The sequence below is a fragment of the Scyliorhinus canicula genome, unplaced genomic scaffold, assembly GCF_902713615.1.
Source record: "Scyliorhinus canicula unplaced genomic scaffold, sScyCan1.1, whole genome shotgun sequence".
NCBI classification, from domain to species: Eukaryota; Metazoa; Chordata; class Chondrichthyes; order Carcharhiniformes; family Scyliorhinidae; genus Scyliorhinus; species Scyliorhinus canicula.
In genome coordinates, this window is record NW_024055497.1 from 1425629 (window position 1) to 1442282 (window position 16654).

The 16654-nt window shown below is 46.9% G+C and overlaps 1 pseudogene; it reads right to left on the reverse strand.

Annotated features, from left to right (window-relative positions):
- Positions 1 to 5076: 5076 nt before the first annotated feature.
- LOC119960290 overlaps positions 5077 to 16654 on the reverse strand; it is a 132529-nt pseudogene continuing 120951 nt past the window's right edge.

Sequence of the window (16654 nt, forward strand, 5' to 3'; positions counted from 1 at the left end):
TTATTTTTAAAGTGAAGGGTGTCTGTACTGGGGAATCTGAGTACCAAGTGCCAGCTTGAACCATTCTCCAATCAGTTCCAGCACAGCTCCCTCTACATTGCCCCATGAAACACTCCCAAGGCTGATACAAAATGGTGTTAAATACTGAGTAAATCTCCCTCCATGCTGTCCTCATCAAACACTCCCACAATAGGTACAGTACAAGTTTGGATACAACATATATCCTCCTCGGCACTGTCCCCATCAAACACTCCCAGGACAGGTACAGCACAGGGTTAGACAGAAGAAATCCCTTTGTACATTGTCCCAGTCAAACACTCCCAGGACAGATACAGCACGGGCTTAGATACAGAGTAAAGCTCCAGTTACACTCTTATAATCAAACACTGCCTGGTGCAGATACACAGGCAGGTTAGCAAAACCATCCCTGGATGCCAAGGCTATGAGAGAAGGATGGAAGGTATGGGGAGCTGGGACTATTAAAATCTGGTTTTGGGATCGCAGACTACGCACAAAGTGGAGTGGGGGAATGGGGTTAGATCAAGCTTAAAGCACATCAAGGTAGATAAATCCACTCACTTAACCTGTTTGTAGTCCTTTGCAGTCCTTAAATCCACTTCACAAATTACTTTCCTGCCTGTCTTTGAGTCATCATAAAATTTAGCCGCCAGACATTCAATCCCGTCATCCAACACATTCATACAGATTGTAAATGGTTGGGAGCCCAGCACTGATTCTGGTGACATTCCACTTGTCACATCTTACCCACCCAGAAATAACCCATTCATACCTACTGGCTGCTTCCTGTTCGCTAACCAATCCTCTATTCATGCTGATACCTGTACCAGCCTCCCCGAACAGGCGCCGGAATGTGGCGACTAGGGGCTTTCCACAGTAACTTCATTGAAGCCTACTCGTGACAATAAGCGATTTTCATTTCATTTCATTTTCGATATATTACCCCCCCACAAAAAGAGCTCTTATTTTGTGTAATAACCTTCGATGTGGCACCTTGGGAAATACCTTCTGAAAATCTACATAAAGCACATCTACAGGTTCCCCTTTATTGACATCCATTGTTACTTCCTCAAGGAACCTTGATAAATTAGTCAATCATGATTGATTCTCTGAACCCCATTTTCAATCACTGTGCCAAAAGAAAAATCAAATCTCCTCTACCCCTCTGCCAATTACCTCAGATGAACTCACTTTCTGTTAAAGAGCCTGTCAACCCCTCTCACCCACTTTCCCGAAAATTAACATATTTAATCAGGGAAAAGTCCAACAAATTCAAATATTTTCTTGTTAAAAATTTGTTGACAAAACAGAACATGGTTAAAAAAACAGAAAATTTATTGAGGATCAAAGACAACCAGAGTGACAGGATGTTCACAATGTTCTGGATCCCAAATGGTTTCCCTTTGGCTCCTCTGTACTCTGTTCCCGTGACTCCCCGCTTTGGACACAGGGGCACTGAACCCTGGGGGTCACATCATCGCCAGCCTCTGTCACCCCCCGCCCCCGAAACCTGATTGGTTGGAGGTCCAGTTCGCAGTTTAGCACAAGGCTAAATCGCTGGCTTTGAAGGCAGACCAAGGCAGGCCAGCAGCACGGTTCAATTCCAGTACCAGCCTCTCCGAACAGGCGCCGGGATGTGGCGACTCGGGGCTTTTCACAATAACTTCATTTGAAGTCTACCTGTGACAATAAGCGATTTTCATTTCATTTCATTTCAGTCAGTCCTCCAGCACCTTCCTGTCTCTATTAGCAACGTCCATGGCAGTTTCCCAACTGGGAACAGGCCCCGTTATTCTCAGCTAAATTCAGCCCTCAGCTCCATCACCTGGCTGTCAGTGACGCGAGCAATAGAGACAGAAAGGTGCCCGAGGCTCAAATAGGAAGACAAAACTTGTGGATTAGGATCTCCATAAAGGTCAGCAACTTCTTAGAAAATATCAAATTCCCAGTCAACAAATTAAAAGGATCACACGACAGGAGTTCAAGTTTTATGACTTTTAATGCAACAAGCTAGAAGCTACTTTAACTTGGAAAACTACACAGTAAACTACAAATTAGAACTTTGCCCTTTTAAATAACCTGGAATCACACTCGACGATTATAGTTATTCTGTCCTGGAAGTCGAAACTTAATTGTCTCAGAACCTGTCCAAAGTGATGATTCATTCCCGAGGAAAGAACTGCTGTTTGTAGTATATATAAATGATTTGGAGGAAAATGTAACTGGTCTGATTAGTAAGTTTGCAGACGACACAAAGGTTGGTGGAATTGCGGATAGCGATGAGGACTGTCAGAGGATACAGCAGGATTTAGATCATTTGGAGACTTGGGCGGAGAGATGGCAGATGGAGTTTAATCCGGACAAATGTGAGGTAATGCATTTTGGAAGGTCTAATGCAGGTAGGGAATATACAGTGAATGGTAGAACCCTCAAGAGTATTGACAGTCAGAGAGATCTCGGTGTACAGGTACACAGGTCACTGAAAGGGGCAACACAGGTGGAGAAGGTAGTCAAGAAGTATGCTTGCTTCATGGAATGAAGGCATGATTGCCTTAATTGGCCGGGGCACTGAGTATAAGAATTGGCATGTCATGTTGCAGCTGTATAGAACCTTAGTTCGGCCACACTTGGAGTATTGTGTTCAATTCTGGTCGCCACACTACCAGAAGGATGTGGAGGCTTTAGAGAGGGTGCAGAAGAGATTTACCAGGATGTTGCCTGGTATGGAGGGCATTAGCTATGAGTAGCGGTTGAATAAACTTGGTTTGTTATCACTGGAACAACGGAGGTTGAGTGACGACCTGATAGAGGGCTACAAAGTTATTAGTGGCATAGACAGAGTGGATAGTCAGACGTTTTACTCCAGGGTAGAGGGTTCAATTACTGGGGGGCATAGATCTAAGGTGGGAGGGGCAAGGTTTAGAGGAGATGTAGGAGGCAAGTTTTTTCCCCACAGAGGGTATTGGGTACCTGGAACTCGCTGCTGGAGGAGTTGCTGGAAGCAGGGACAATAGTGACATTTAAGGGGCATCTTGACAAATACATGAATAGGATGGGAATAGAGAGATACGGACCCAGGAAGTGTAGAAGATTTTAGTTTTTTCGGGCAGCATGGTCGGCACGGGCTTGGAGGGCCGAAGGACCTGTTCCTATGCTCTACTTTTCTTGATTTACTTCCGTTCTTCAACCAACACACCAAAGAAAAAAAGGGAGAATAGAATAGAATGTGAACTAGCAAAGCATATAAAAATGGACTGTAAAAGTTTCTGTGGCGACGTAAAAAGGAAACATTTGGCTCAGACAAAGGTTTGTCCGTTCCAGATAGAGTCAGGAGAATTTAGAATGAGGAATAGAGATCTCTACAGCCACCTCGTTCAACACTCTGGGATGTAGATCATCAGCTTTTGGGGATTTATTCACTTTCAACCCCATTAATTTCTCCAGTCCGACTTTTTCACCAATACTAATCTCTGCCAGTCCCTTGGTTCTCGGTATTTTGGGGACAATTTCTGTATCTTCCTCTGTGAAGACAGACACACATTGTTTAGTTTCTCTGCCATTTCCTTACTCCCCATTATAAACTCTCCTGTCTCTGCCTGGAATGGACCCACATTGGTCTTTGCTAATCTTTTCCGTTTCACATTCCTGTGGAAGCTTTTCCAGTCGGTTTTTATGTTTCTCACCAGTTTGCTCTCATCAGTTTCTTGGTCCTCCTTTGTTGAATTCCAATGGATCTTGTGGAATCTTTCACTTTTCTTGTGAGCCAAGGTTACATTACTTTTCCTGTTGGATTTATGTTCCTTAAAGGAATCGGTATTTGTTGTATATATGTGAAATTAAAGTCACAAAAATCCCAGAGGACCATAGGCTTTTCTCCTCTTTGACATGATGTGGAGATGCCGGCGTTGGACTGGGGTGAGCACAGTAAGAAGTCTTACAACACCAGGTTAAAGTCCAACAGGCTTTGTTTCAAACACGAGCTTTCGGAGCGCAGCTCCTTCCTCAGGTGAATGGAGAGGTATGTTCCAGAAACATTTATATAGACAAAGTCAGAGATGCTGAACAATGCTTGGAATGCGAGCATTTGCAGGTAATCAAATCATTACAGATCCAGGGAGAGGGACAATCACAGGTTAAAGACGTGTGAATTGTCTCAAGCCAGAACAGTTGGTAGGATTTTGCAAGTCCAGGCCAGATGGTGGGGGGTGGATGTAATGCGACATGAATCCAAGATCCCGGTTGAGGCCGCACTCATGCGTGCGGAACTTAGCTATAAGTTTTTGCTCGGCAATTCTGCATGGTTGCGTGTCCTGAAGACCGCCTTGGAGAACGCTTACCCGGAGATCAGAGGCTGAATGCCCTTGACTGCTGAAGTGTTCCCCGACTGGAAGGGAACATTCCTGCCTGGTGATTGTCGCACGATGCCCGTTCATTCATTGTCGCAGTGTCTGCATGGTCTCGCCAATGTACCATGCTTCGGGACATCCTTTCCTGGAGCGTAAGAGGTAGACTACATTGGTCGAGTCGCACGAGTATGTGCCGCGTACCTGTTGGGTGGTGTTACCACGTGTAATGGTGGTATCCAAGTCGATGATCTGGCATATCTTGCAGAGATTGCCCTGGCAGGGTTGTGTGGTGTCGTGGTCGCTGTTCTGAAGGCTGGGTAATTTGCTGCAAACAATGGTTTGTTTGAAGTTGCGCGGTTGTTTGAAGGCCAGAAGTGGGTGTGTGGGGATGACCTTGGCAAGATGTTCATCTTCATTGATGATGTGTTGAAGGCTGCGAAGATGATGTCGTAGTTTCTCCACCCCAGGAAAGTACTGGACGACGAAGAGTACTCTGTCAGTGGTGTCCCGTGTTTGTCTTCTGAGGAGGTCGGTGCGGTTTTTTGCTGTGGCGTGTTGGAACTGTCGATCGATGAGTCGAGTGCCATATCCCGTTCGTACGAGAGCATCTGTAGGTGTCTGTTACACTCCTCCTCGTCTGAGCAGATCCTGTGTATACGGAGGGCTTGTCCATAGGGGATGGCTTCTTTAATGTGTTTCGAGTGAAAGCTGGAGAAGTGGAGCATCGTGAGGTTGTCTGTGTGCTTGCGGTAAAGTGAAGTGCTAAGGTTGACAGAGAGAGAGCTGACTGGAGGTGATTTAACCCGAGGGTCTGCACACCTCAGGCGAGGGGCCTGGTTGAGAAGGCCGAGCCTTCATGGATAAACTCGGCCAGTACGGGAGTTGAATCCTCACTGTTGGCCTTGCTCTGCATCACCAACCAGTCGTCCAGCCAACTGAGCTAACCGACCCCTGATAAATATGTAACAATTCCTTGAACATTAGGTATTCCCTGTACCAATCAGTTTCCCACCTCAGACAACTTGCCCCTCATACCCTGATAGTTTTCTTCTGTGAGGAACACCCAGATAAATGAAACAAAAGAATCATGTAACCACCAGGGCCCATCTCCATGGCAACATGGCTTTGGGGGGGGGGGGTGTTCCAAACAGAAAATGGAACTAAATATCTTCAAACTTCCAAGCACCCTTTCACTCTGTGATCCTTGTGCAATTTGAAGCCAGGTATTAGCCAACAAGGCTCAAAGAGAATCAGCCCACTGGAGGCAAAGTGGTGAGACCGGCCAGTCCAGCAGAAAGAAACCCTCCGACCATCCCCACTGACCACCTGTCAGAATGAACAAAATGCAGTCCTGGGTGTAGAGCAGAAACAATAACAGCAGAATCCAACCCCTGTAATCAATTGTGAAATTGTTGGTGTCACAGCAGGTCTGATGAAACATGTAATCCCGTCTCACGTTGTGGGGTGGACGGAGTCTCCCCAGTGTGAACTCGCTGGTGTCTCCGCAGATTGGATACTTCAGTAAATCCTTTCCCACACTGAGAGCAGGTGAATGGCCTTTCCCCAGTGTGAACTTGCTGATGTGTCTGCAGGTGAGATAACTGAGTGAATCCCTTCCCACACTGAGAGCAGGTGAATGGCCTCTGCCCTGTGTGAACTCGCTGGTGTGTCTGTAGGTGAGATAACTGAGTGAATCCCTTCCCACACTGGGAGCAGGTGAATGGCCTCTCCCCAGTGTGAACTCGCTGGTGTGTCCGCAGGTCGGATAACTGAGTGAATCCCTTCCCACACTGAGAACAGGTGAATGGCCTCTCCCCTGTGTGAACTCGCTGGTGTGTCTGCAGGTGAGATAACTGAGTGAATCCCTTCCCACACTGAGAGCAGGTGAATGGCCTTTCCCCAGTGTGAACTCGCTGGTGTGTCTGCAGGTTAGATAACTGAGTGAATCCCTTCCCACACTGAGAGCAGGTGAATGGCCTTTCCCCAGTGTGAACTCGCTGGTGTGTCTACAGGTGAGATAACCGAGTGAGTCCCTTCCCACACTGAGAGCAGGTGAACCGTGTTTCCCCAGTGTGAATTCGCTGGTGTGCCTTCAGGGTGGATAACTGAGTGAATCCCTTCCCACACTGAGACCAGGTGAATGGCCTCTCCCCAGTGTGAATTCTCTGGTGCGTCTGCAGGCCGGATGGCTGAGTGAATCCCTTCCCACACTGAGAGCAGGTGAATGGCCTCTCCACAGCGTGAATTCGCTGGTGCGTCTGCAGGCCGGATGGCTGAGTGAATCCCTTCCCACACTGAGAGCAGGTGAATGGCTTCTCCCCAGTGTGAATTCGCTGGTGTGTCTTCAGGGTGGATAACTCAGTAAATCCTTTCCCACACAGAGCAGGTGAATGGCCTCACTCCAGCGTGAACTCGCTGGTGAATGCGTAGGTGCGTTATCTGAGTGAATCCCTTCCCACACGGAGAGCAGGTGAATGGCCTCTCCCCAGTGTGAACTCGCTGGTGTGCCTGAAGGTTAGATAATTGACTGAATCTCTTCCCACACTGAGAGCAGGTGAACGGCCTCTCCCCAGTGTGAACTCGCTGGTGTGCCTGAAGGTTAGATAATTGACTGAATCTCTTCCCACACTGAGAGCAGGTGAACGGCCTCTCCCCAGTGTGACTGCGTCGATGAATCTCCAGCTCAGATGGGGCTCTGAATCCCTTCCCACAGTCCCTACATTTCCACTGTTTCTCCATGTTGTGGGTCTCCGCTTGTCTCTCCAAGTTGGATGATCAATTGAAGCCTCTTCCACAGACAGAACACGTCTCTCCCTGGTGTGAATGTTATGTTTATTCAGGCTGTGTAACTGGTTAAAACTCTTTCCATAGTAAGTTCACTGATACTGGCTGTGCAGAGTCTGCGCGTTCTCCCCGTGTCTGCGTCAGTTTCCTCCGGACGCTCCGGTTTCCTTCCACAGTCCAAAGATGTGCAGGTTAGGTGGATTGGCCAGGCTAAATTGCCCTTTGTGTCGAAATAGGTTGGGTGGGGTTATTGGGTTACGGTGATAGGGTGGAGGTGTGGGCTTCGGCAGGCTGATCTTTCCAAGGGATGGTGCAGACTCAATGGTCCAAACGGCCTCCTTCTGAACTGTAAATTCTGGGAGTCTATGAACTCTCTCACTCGGGTGTGTGTTGTGTGGGTCTCGGTGCTTTTCCAGTCACACTGATGTTTCCACAGTCAGTTCACTGGAACACTCTCACTTGGTTGTGTGTTGTGTGGGGCTCGGTGCTTTTCCATCCACACTGATGTTTGAAATCTTTAGGTGACAGTTCGGGCAAATATTTCTCCTTCTGGATTGAGAGGCTGATGATATTCAGGTTCCAAGGAATCGAGTGACTGTCAGATCGAGACGAGACCTTTGAGATTTCTGTCTGTAATTCCTCCTCATCTAATATCCTGTAAAAACAATTTACAAAATTCATCACTGCCAGTACAGGGCAGAAACTTAGAACAGACAATTCTTGTTTCTATGTCACATTTTTTCCTCTCTCTTATTCCCCGAAAGCTGTAAATCTCCATCTCACACACTCTCCCTCCATTCTCACTCTGCTGTATCTAATATTCACCCTCCCAATTCTCCTGAAGGTGCTGATTCAGGCTGATTGACAGATCCAAGCTCACAGCTTCCTGTCCAGGAGATCATAATAAATACTAGCCGCAGTCGGCCATTCGGCTCATCGATCCGGAACCATTCAATGGGATCATTGGCCGATCTACCTCAGCACCGTTTTCCCACACTATCCCCCATATCCCTCGACATCTTCAATATCTAGAAACCTATCAGTCTGTGTCTTGAACATATTTGATGACTGAAGCTCCAGAATTCAAAAGCTTAACCACATCCTCGAGTAAAGATCCCTCCTCATCTCAGCGTTCTCTCCATTTTCCTGACAGTTCCCCATAACCCTCGACACTTATTGAAATTCATTCATTCCTTTGTCACCTCAAACCTTAACTACACAATGTTCCCCTTGCCGGCCTCTCAGATTCAACTCCACACAAGGTCATGTCAAAATCTGCTGCCTGTGGGCGTATTCACACTAATACCTGTTCACCCAACACCAGGTGTGACCAAATCCACTGGAGAAAATGGAACATCTTGTGAGGGGGGTGGAGATGGAGGGAGATGTTGATGACAAAACCATTGATGGGGGAAGGGTGAAACCTGTTGAGAGTGAAGATTGTGGAAATTGGAGACATATGGGTTTATCAGGGGTATCAAGTGCACACCATTTACATGGTGGAGCAGGCCCAAGAGTTGTCCTGCATCACAGTTTGGTCTGGCAACAGCTCGGTCCAAATCACAAGAAACTGCAGAGTGTGATGAACTCAGCCCAACGCATCACACAAGCTTGCCACCCCCACACTGATTCTGTCTACACCTCCAGCTGCCTCAGGAAGGCAGACAGCATCATCAGAGACCCGTCCCACCCAGGCATTGCCTTCTTCCAGATACTTCCATCAGACAGAAGTCTGAAGACCTGCATATCCAGACGTAGGAACAGCTTCTTAACCACAGCTGCAAGACTCCTCAACGACACCCTTCAGAGTGATCTGTTCCCTGTGAGAACACTATTCATGACGCCCTATGCTGCTTTTGCTCATGTGTTTGCTTTGTTTGCCCCCTTGTTCCACACTGTAACTAATCACTGTTTGTCGATGTACAATTTGTGAATCTTCTCTGTTGATTATTCTTTTGTCTACTATGTATGTACTGTGTACGTTCCCTCGGTCGCAGAAAAATACTTTTCACTTTGGTACATGTGACAATAAATCAAATCAAAAATATGCCCTTGTAACATTCCATATATAAAATATTTGACTTACATTCTGCCTGTTCTACGCACCAACAGTATTCACACAGCTCCCTTGGACCTTAGGCTGCTCCCAGACACTCCATGCTGGTCCCCAACATATAATGTCAATATCCCCTCCCCTCACAGTCAGAAGCATATTGCCCTCACCATCATTGCCCACTCAGGTCACTCTCATCAAACTTCCTCCCCAACTCAGTCAGAAGCCCTTCACTCAACTCCACCCCCCTCCCCATCTCACTCAGGTTCCTCTCTTCAGACCTCCTTCCCCACTCACTCCAACTACCCCTGCTCACTAACAATCTACTTTCCCCAACCTCCCCTCTGCATACTCAGTCCCTGCGGCTGTGATCATTTCGATCCGAAACATTAATTGTTTCTCTCCTCAGAAGCTGAAAGACCCGCTCATTCATCCACATTTTGTGTCTTTCCGATTTCCAGCATCCGCAGTATTTTGCTCTAATTTGAACCTTCAGACCTCCTCCCACCCAGTCAGCTCAGTAGAATGTCCTCCAGCTGTTTTGTTTGGTGTTGTCACCATCCGGGTCACTAGAACCCTGAGGCCCCGCCCACTAGTCCGCCCAAATCCGCGCATGCGCTCCGCTGCCCGCAGAAACAAGATGGCGGCCATTAACTCGGGCCTGTTCCCGGGAAAAAGCCCTGGAGCATAAAGCAGGAGACCGGCAGGCTCCTGTCGGTGCTTGCAGCCTGCACCAGGTGTTTATGAAGTCTCCGCTCCTTCCCCAACCGAACACCCGACTCCATTCCTCCCTCCGCCCCAGCGACCCTCACCTGTCAAAAAAAGCCTCTCCCACACTTGCAGGGCTCGGAGTAAAGTGACACTGCGCATGCTCCAGATACAGCATTGCGCCTGCGTACTGGGCTCCTGTGGAGTGATCAGGGCAGATTCACAAACGCTGGGTATGTTGGGTAATAACAGCATCATTGAAACTCCGAATAGGTAGTCGAAGATATATTTTGTTGACTCGTTTAAATAAAACGCAAATTCGTGCAAATGGGTGTTGTGATATGTTCTATTTCCCAAAGTGATTTAAATGGCTGTTCTAAACAAAAGCAAATTGCTGCAATCTGAAACTAAAAGAGAAAATGTTGGAAAATCTCAGCAGGTCTGGCAGCATCTGTAAGGAGAAAAAAGGGCCCAGATACCTCTTTGTCAAAGCTAACAGCCATTGAAAGTGGGAAATACTTATACTGTAGGGTGAGAGAATGAAAGATGAGTCATAGCCACAGAAACCAAGGGAAAAGAGAGCTAAACACAGCTCCAGGGTCCCAGGTTCGATTCCCGGCTGGGTCACTGTCTGTGTGGAGTCTGCACGTCCTCCCCCTGTGTGCTCCGGTTTCCTCCGGGTGCTCCGGTTTCCTCCCACAGTCCAAAGATGTGCGGGTTAGGTGGATTGGCCATGCTAAATTGCCCGTAGTGTCCTAATAAAAGTAAGGTTAAGGGGGGGGTTGTTGGGTTACGGGTATAGGGTGGATACGTGGGTTTGAGTAGGGCGATCATGGCTCGGCACAACATTGAGGGCCGAAGGTCCTGTTCTGTGCTGTACTGTTCTATGTTCTATGTTCTAAAATGTGCAGGTCAGGTGGATTGGTTATGCTAAATTACCCCTTAGTGTCCAAAAGGTTAGTCGGGTTTATTGTCACATGTACCAAGGTACAGTGAAAAGTATTTTTCTGCGAGCAGCTCAACAGATCATTAAGTACATGAAAAGAAAAGGAAATAAAAGAAAATACATAATACGGTAACATAAAGTACACAATGTAACTACATAAACACCGGCATCAGATGAAGCATACAGGGGTGTAGTGTTACTGAGGTCAGTCCATAAGAGGGTCGTTTAGGAGTCTGGTAACAGCGGGAAAGGGGGGATCAGATAGTGGGACAGAGTGGGGGGAAATATATGTAAAGAAAGACAAATAAATAAAAGGTAAAAGACAGTTCAAATGAAATGGAATGAAAATAAAGGGGTCAAGGTGGGCTCGAGCTAATCATCTGAAGTTGTTGAATTCAATGTTGAGACCGGAACGCTGTAGCCGTAGCGTGCCCAACTGGAAGATGAGATGCTGTTCCTCCAGTTTGCTTTGAGCTTCGCTGGAACATTGCAGCAGGCCAAGGACAGGCATGTGGGCATGGGAACACGGTCTTGTGTTAAAATGGCAATCAACGGAAAGGTCAGGGACTTGAATGCGCACAGAGTGAAGATCTACATTTGGTCTCTCTGACATAGAGGAGACCACATTGGAAGCAGTGAATGCAATAGACCAAATTGAAAGAGGTGCATGTGAAACGCTGCTTAAACCTGGAATTAATGTTTTGGGCCTGGGATGTTAAGCATGTAAGAGGTAAAAGGGCAAGTGTTGCACCTTCTGCGATTGCATGGGAAGGTGCCATAGGTGATGGGAGAGATGGGTATTGTGGAGGAGTGGACTAGATTATCTTGGAGGGAACGGTCTTTGTGGAATGCTGACAGAGGGAGTGATGGGAAGATGTGTTTGGTGGTGACATCATGTTGAAGTTGGCGAAAATGGCAGAGGATTATGCTTTGTATACGGAGGGTGGTGGGGTGAAATGTGAGAATGAGGGGGATTCTATCCTTGTTCTTGGAGGGAGGGGACGGGGCGAGGGTAGTGGTGTGGAGATGGACCGCGCACTGTTGAGGGCCCTGTCTACAGCTGTAGGTGATGAATCATGGTTGAGGAAGAAGGAACACATTTGAAGCACCACTTTGGTAAGTGGCATCATCGGAACAAATGCGACAGAGGCGGAGGAGCTGAGAGAAAGGGAGGGAGTCCTTACAGGGTGTAGGGTGTGAAGATAGCTGTGGGAGTCAGTGGGATTGTAATAGATATTAGTAGATAGTCTATTGCCAGAAATGGAGCTAGCAAGGTCAAGGAAGGGAAGGGAGGGGAGGAGTCTAAGATGGACCAGTTGAAAGTGACGAAGCGGTGGAAACTGGAAGCAAAGTTGATGAATATTTTCCAGTTCCGGACGACAGCATAAATCAGCACCAAAATAGTCATCAATGTACCGGTAAAGGGGTTATGGGAGGTGACCCGGGTAGGCCTGGAACAAGGAATGTTCCACATACCCCAATGCGCCAACCTGCCGCCCCGGAATTCAATTTAATAATAATCTTTATTATTGTCATAAGTAGGCTAACATCAACACTGCAATGAAGTGACTGTGAAAATCCCCTAGTTGCCACATTCTGGTGCCTGTTTAGGTACACAGATGGAGAGTTCAGAATGTCCAATTCAACCCACAAGCATGTCTTTCAGGAATTATGGGAGGAAACTGGAGCACCTGGAGGAAACCCAGACAGCTACAGAGAGAATATGCAGACTCCGCACAGACCAGTGACCGAAGCTGGGAATCGAACCTGGGACCCTGGCGCTGTGAACAGTGTTAACTGCTGTGCTGCAAACATTGAGAGATAATGAATTTCAGAGTGAAAACAAGACAAGGGAATGAACTATAAATAGAATGATACTGAGAACATCGAGCAACAGAGAGGCATTGGAGTCCCTATCCACAGGTAGCTGGATAGATCGATCAGGCAGCCAAGAATCCTTTCTTGGATGAGGCCTGGAATATAAAAGCAAGGAGATTATGCGAGAAGCATGCTGGTCACTGCATTAATGTACTGAGTCATGATTCATTAATTAGTATAAACCTGAATCAATTTGATTATTTATATAATTGCAGTTAGTGTTTTGTTGATCAAATCAAGAGGATAAAGTTGAAGCTGAATGACAAGTGATTGGAGCAGTGAAAAAGTCTGAATTCTTCAGTCAGTTAAAATCCAATCTGTTTAGGTAATAAGATTGAAGAAAATCATTTCAGTTAATTCCTGATAAAAATAACGTGACTTCAGGCAAATGGAATGAGCTGATTGGTGAGTGGTTGATGAATCTTTATTTATTTTAACCTCCAGTTTATTGTTGCTTCAGTCAGTTAATAATGGAATAAATAAAGGCAAAATCAGGCCATCCCAGTCCTGCGGCAATGACAGGGTATCCCAGTCCTGTGGCAATGACAGGCCATCCCAGCCCTGTGGCAATGACAGGGCATCCCAGTCCCTTGGCAATGACAGGCCATCCCAGTCCTGCGGCAATGACAGGGCATCCCAGTCCTGTGGCAATGACAGGGCATCCCAGTCCTGTGGCAATGACAGGGCATCCCAGTCCTGTGGCAATGACAGGCCATCCCAGTCCTGTGGCAATGACAGGCCATCCCAGTCCTGTGGCAATGACAGGCCATCCCAGTCCTGAGGAGAGCACATCCTGGTCACGGCATTCATCAATTATAAAGTGAGACGATTCATTAATTATCACAAAACTGAAATAATCTGATCATCGTTCAGAGAATTACAGTTTGCGGTCCGTTAATCAAATCCAGGGAATAAAGATGAAGTTGGCATTGTAAGAGTAAAGACGTCTGAATTTTTAGTCAATTAATCATTTGAGGGGTTTAGATATTAACAATTAACAAAAACGGGTGGCATGATGGCACACTGGTTAGCACTGCTGCCTGAAGGCGCTGAGGACCTGGTTTCGTTCCCAGCCCAGGATCACTGTCCGAGTGGAGTTTGCACATTCTCCCTGTGTTTGCGTGTGTCTTACCCCTACAACCCAAAGATGAGCAGGGTCGGTGAATTGGTCATGCTAAATTGTCCCTTAATTTAAAAAAAAGAATTGGATACTTTAAATTTATTTTTTAAAAACAATTATCAAAACATTTTCAGTTAATTCCGTATAAAAGGTGACTTCAGCTCAACGGAAGAAACTGATTGGTGAGAAGCTGATGAATCTTTATTTGTTTTAATCTTAAATTTATTTTGCTTAAGTCAAATAATCAAATAATTAAAGACCTGGCCGTGTATTCCAGTCCTGCTCCACGTGGGAAAACCAGGATACTTCTCATGTCCAGAACAATCACAAGTGCAGGAAGTGACATCGCTGGAGCATCAGGAAGCAAAGGGCAATGGTCAAGAGGTATGTTTGTGATTGGTGGAGTATTTCCAGTGGGATTCTAGATTTCCCAGGACACGATTCCATGCTTCTTGAGTTCTATATCAATGCTTTAGACTTTAACGTGGGGACAGGATTAAGTTATTTACGGTCCTCTTTTTGGCAGTGAGAAAGAAAGCTGCAGACTTTTATTATTCATTTATGGGATGTGGACTTCACTGGTTGGGCCAGCATTTATTGCCCATCCCTAGATGCCCTTCAGAACGTGGCGGGGAGTTTCCTTCTTGAACCGCTGCAGTCCTTCAGGTCTAGGTACACCCACTGTGCTGTTAGGAAGAGAGTTCCAGGATTTTATCCCAGTGACAGCGAAGGAACGGTGATATATTTCCCAGTCGGGGTGGTGAGTGACTTGGAGGGGAGCCTCCAGCTGGTGGGGTTCCCAGTGATCTACTGCTCTTGGCCTTCGAGATGGCGGTGGTCATGGGTTTGGAAGGTGCTGAATAAGGAACATTGGTCAGTTACTGCAGTGCATCTTGTAGACGGTACACATGGCTGCCACTGTTCATCGGTGATAGATGGTTTGAATGTTTGTGGAAGGGGGAGCAATCAAGCGGGCTGCTTTGTCCTGGATGCTGTTGAGCTTCTTGAGTGTTGTTGGAGCTGCACTCATCCAGGCAACTGGAGAGTATTCCATTATACTCCTGACTTGTGCATTGCAGGCTTTGAGAGGGGGGGGGGGGGGGGGGGGGGGGGGAGGGGGTTCAGGAGATGAGTTACCCTTCGTAGGATTCCTAGTCTTTGACCTTTCCTGGTAACCACAGTATTAATATGCCTCATCCAGTTAATTTTTTGATCAATGGCACCCCCCAGGATGTTGATTGTGAGGAATTCAGCAATGGTAATATCATTCAACGTCAAGGGACGATTGTTAGATCCTCTCTTGGAAGATATGGTGATTGCCTGACACTTGTGTGGCACGAATGTAACTTGCCACTTCTCAGCCCAAGCCTGGATATTGTCTAGGTCTTGCTGCATTTGGACATGGACTGCTTCATTATCTGAGGGTTGGCGAATGATTCTGAACACTGTGCAGTCATCCGCAAACATCCCCACTTCTGACCTTATGATGAAGGCAGGTCATTGATGAAGCAGCTGAAGATGGTTGGGCCGAAGACACTACCTTGAGGAATGCCTGCAGTGATGTCTGTGCGGAGTCTGCACGTCCTCCCTGTGTGTGCGTGGGTTTCCTCCGGGTGCTCCGGTTTCCTCCCACAGTCCAAAGATGTGCGGGTTAGGTGGATTGGCCATGATAAATTGCCCGTAGTGTCCTAAAAGTAAGGTTAAGGAGGGGGTGGGGTTGTTGGGTTACCGGTATAGGGTGGATAAGGGTTTGAGTAGGGTGATCATTGCTCGGCACAACATCGACGGCCGAAGGGCCTGTTCTGTGCTGTACTGTTCTATGTTCTATGTCCTGGAGCTGAAATGGTTGGCCTCTAATCACCACAACCATCTTTCTTTGTGCCAGGTACGACTCCAACCAGCGGAGAGTTTTCCCCTGATTCCCAGTGAGTCCAGATTAGCTAGGGCTCCTGGATGCCATACTCGGTCAAATGCTGCCTTGATGTCAAGGGCAGACACTCTCACCTCACCTCTGGCATTCAGCGCTTTTGTCCATGTTTGAACCAAGGCTGTAATGACAGCAGGAAGACATCAATAGACTGATCAGCGGGCCAGAAAAGTAGCAAACAGGTCAATCCAGAGAAACGTGGGATAATAAATACATTTGTGGTGGAAAAACACGGCAATGGGAAAGAATATGAATGGTATGATAGTGAGGTGAGAGGGACAAAGGGGCATTAGAGTGCATGTCCACAGATCCCTGAAGGTGACAGGAGAGGTAGATACGGTGATTGGAAAGGCAGAGAGGATTCTTTGTTATTCACGGGGACACAGTACTAGAGCAGGGAATATTCCCGACAATTTCTATTGGAGGAAAGACCTGAAACCCCTCTCTCCACAGATGCTGCCAGAGCTGCTGAGTACTTCCAGCATTTTCTGTGTTTCTAATAAGATCAGGGAGGTTATACTGGAGGTGTCCAAAACACTAGTTAAACCACAGCTTCATTACTGAGTAAAGTTCTGGGCACCACATTACAGGAAGGATGTGTTCATCCCAAAGAGAATGCAGAGGAGATTGACGAGGATGTTGACACAAATAGAGAATTTAAACAATGAGGAAAGATTGGAGAGGCCGAGGTGGTTTTCTGCGGAACAGAGAATGCTGAGGAGAGATTAACTGAGGTATTTAACATTCTGAGGGGCCCGGATAGAATGGATAAGAAGGATCTATTTCATTAACAGATCAATAACCAAGGGGTTTAGATTTAAAGTAATTAGCAGAAGATTGCGAGTGGAAGGGGGAAATCATTTCAGTGGTAGGA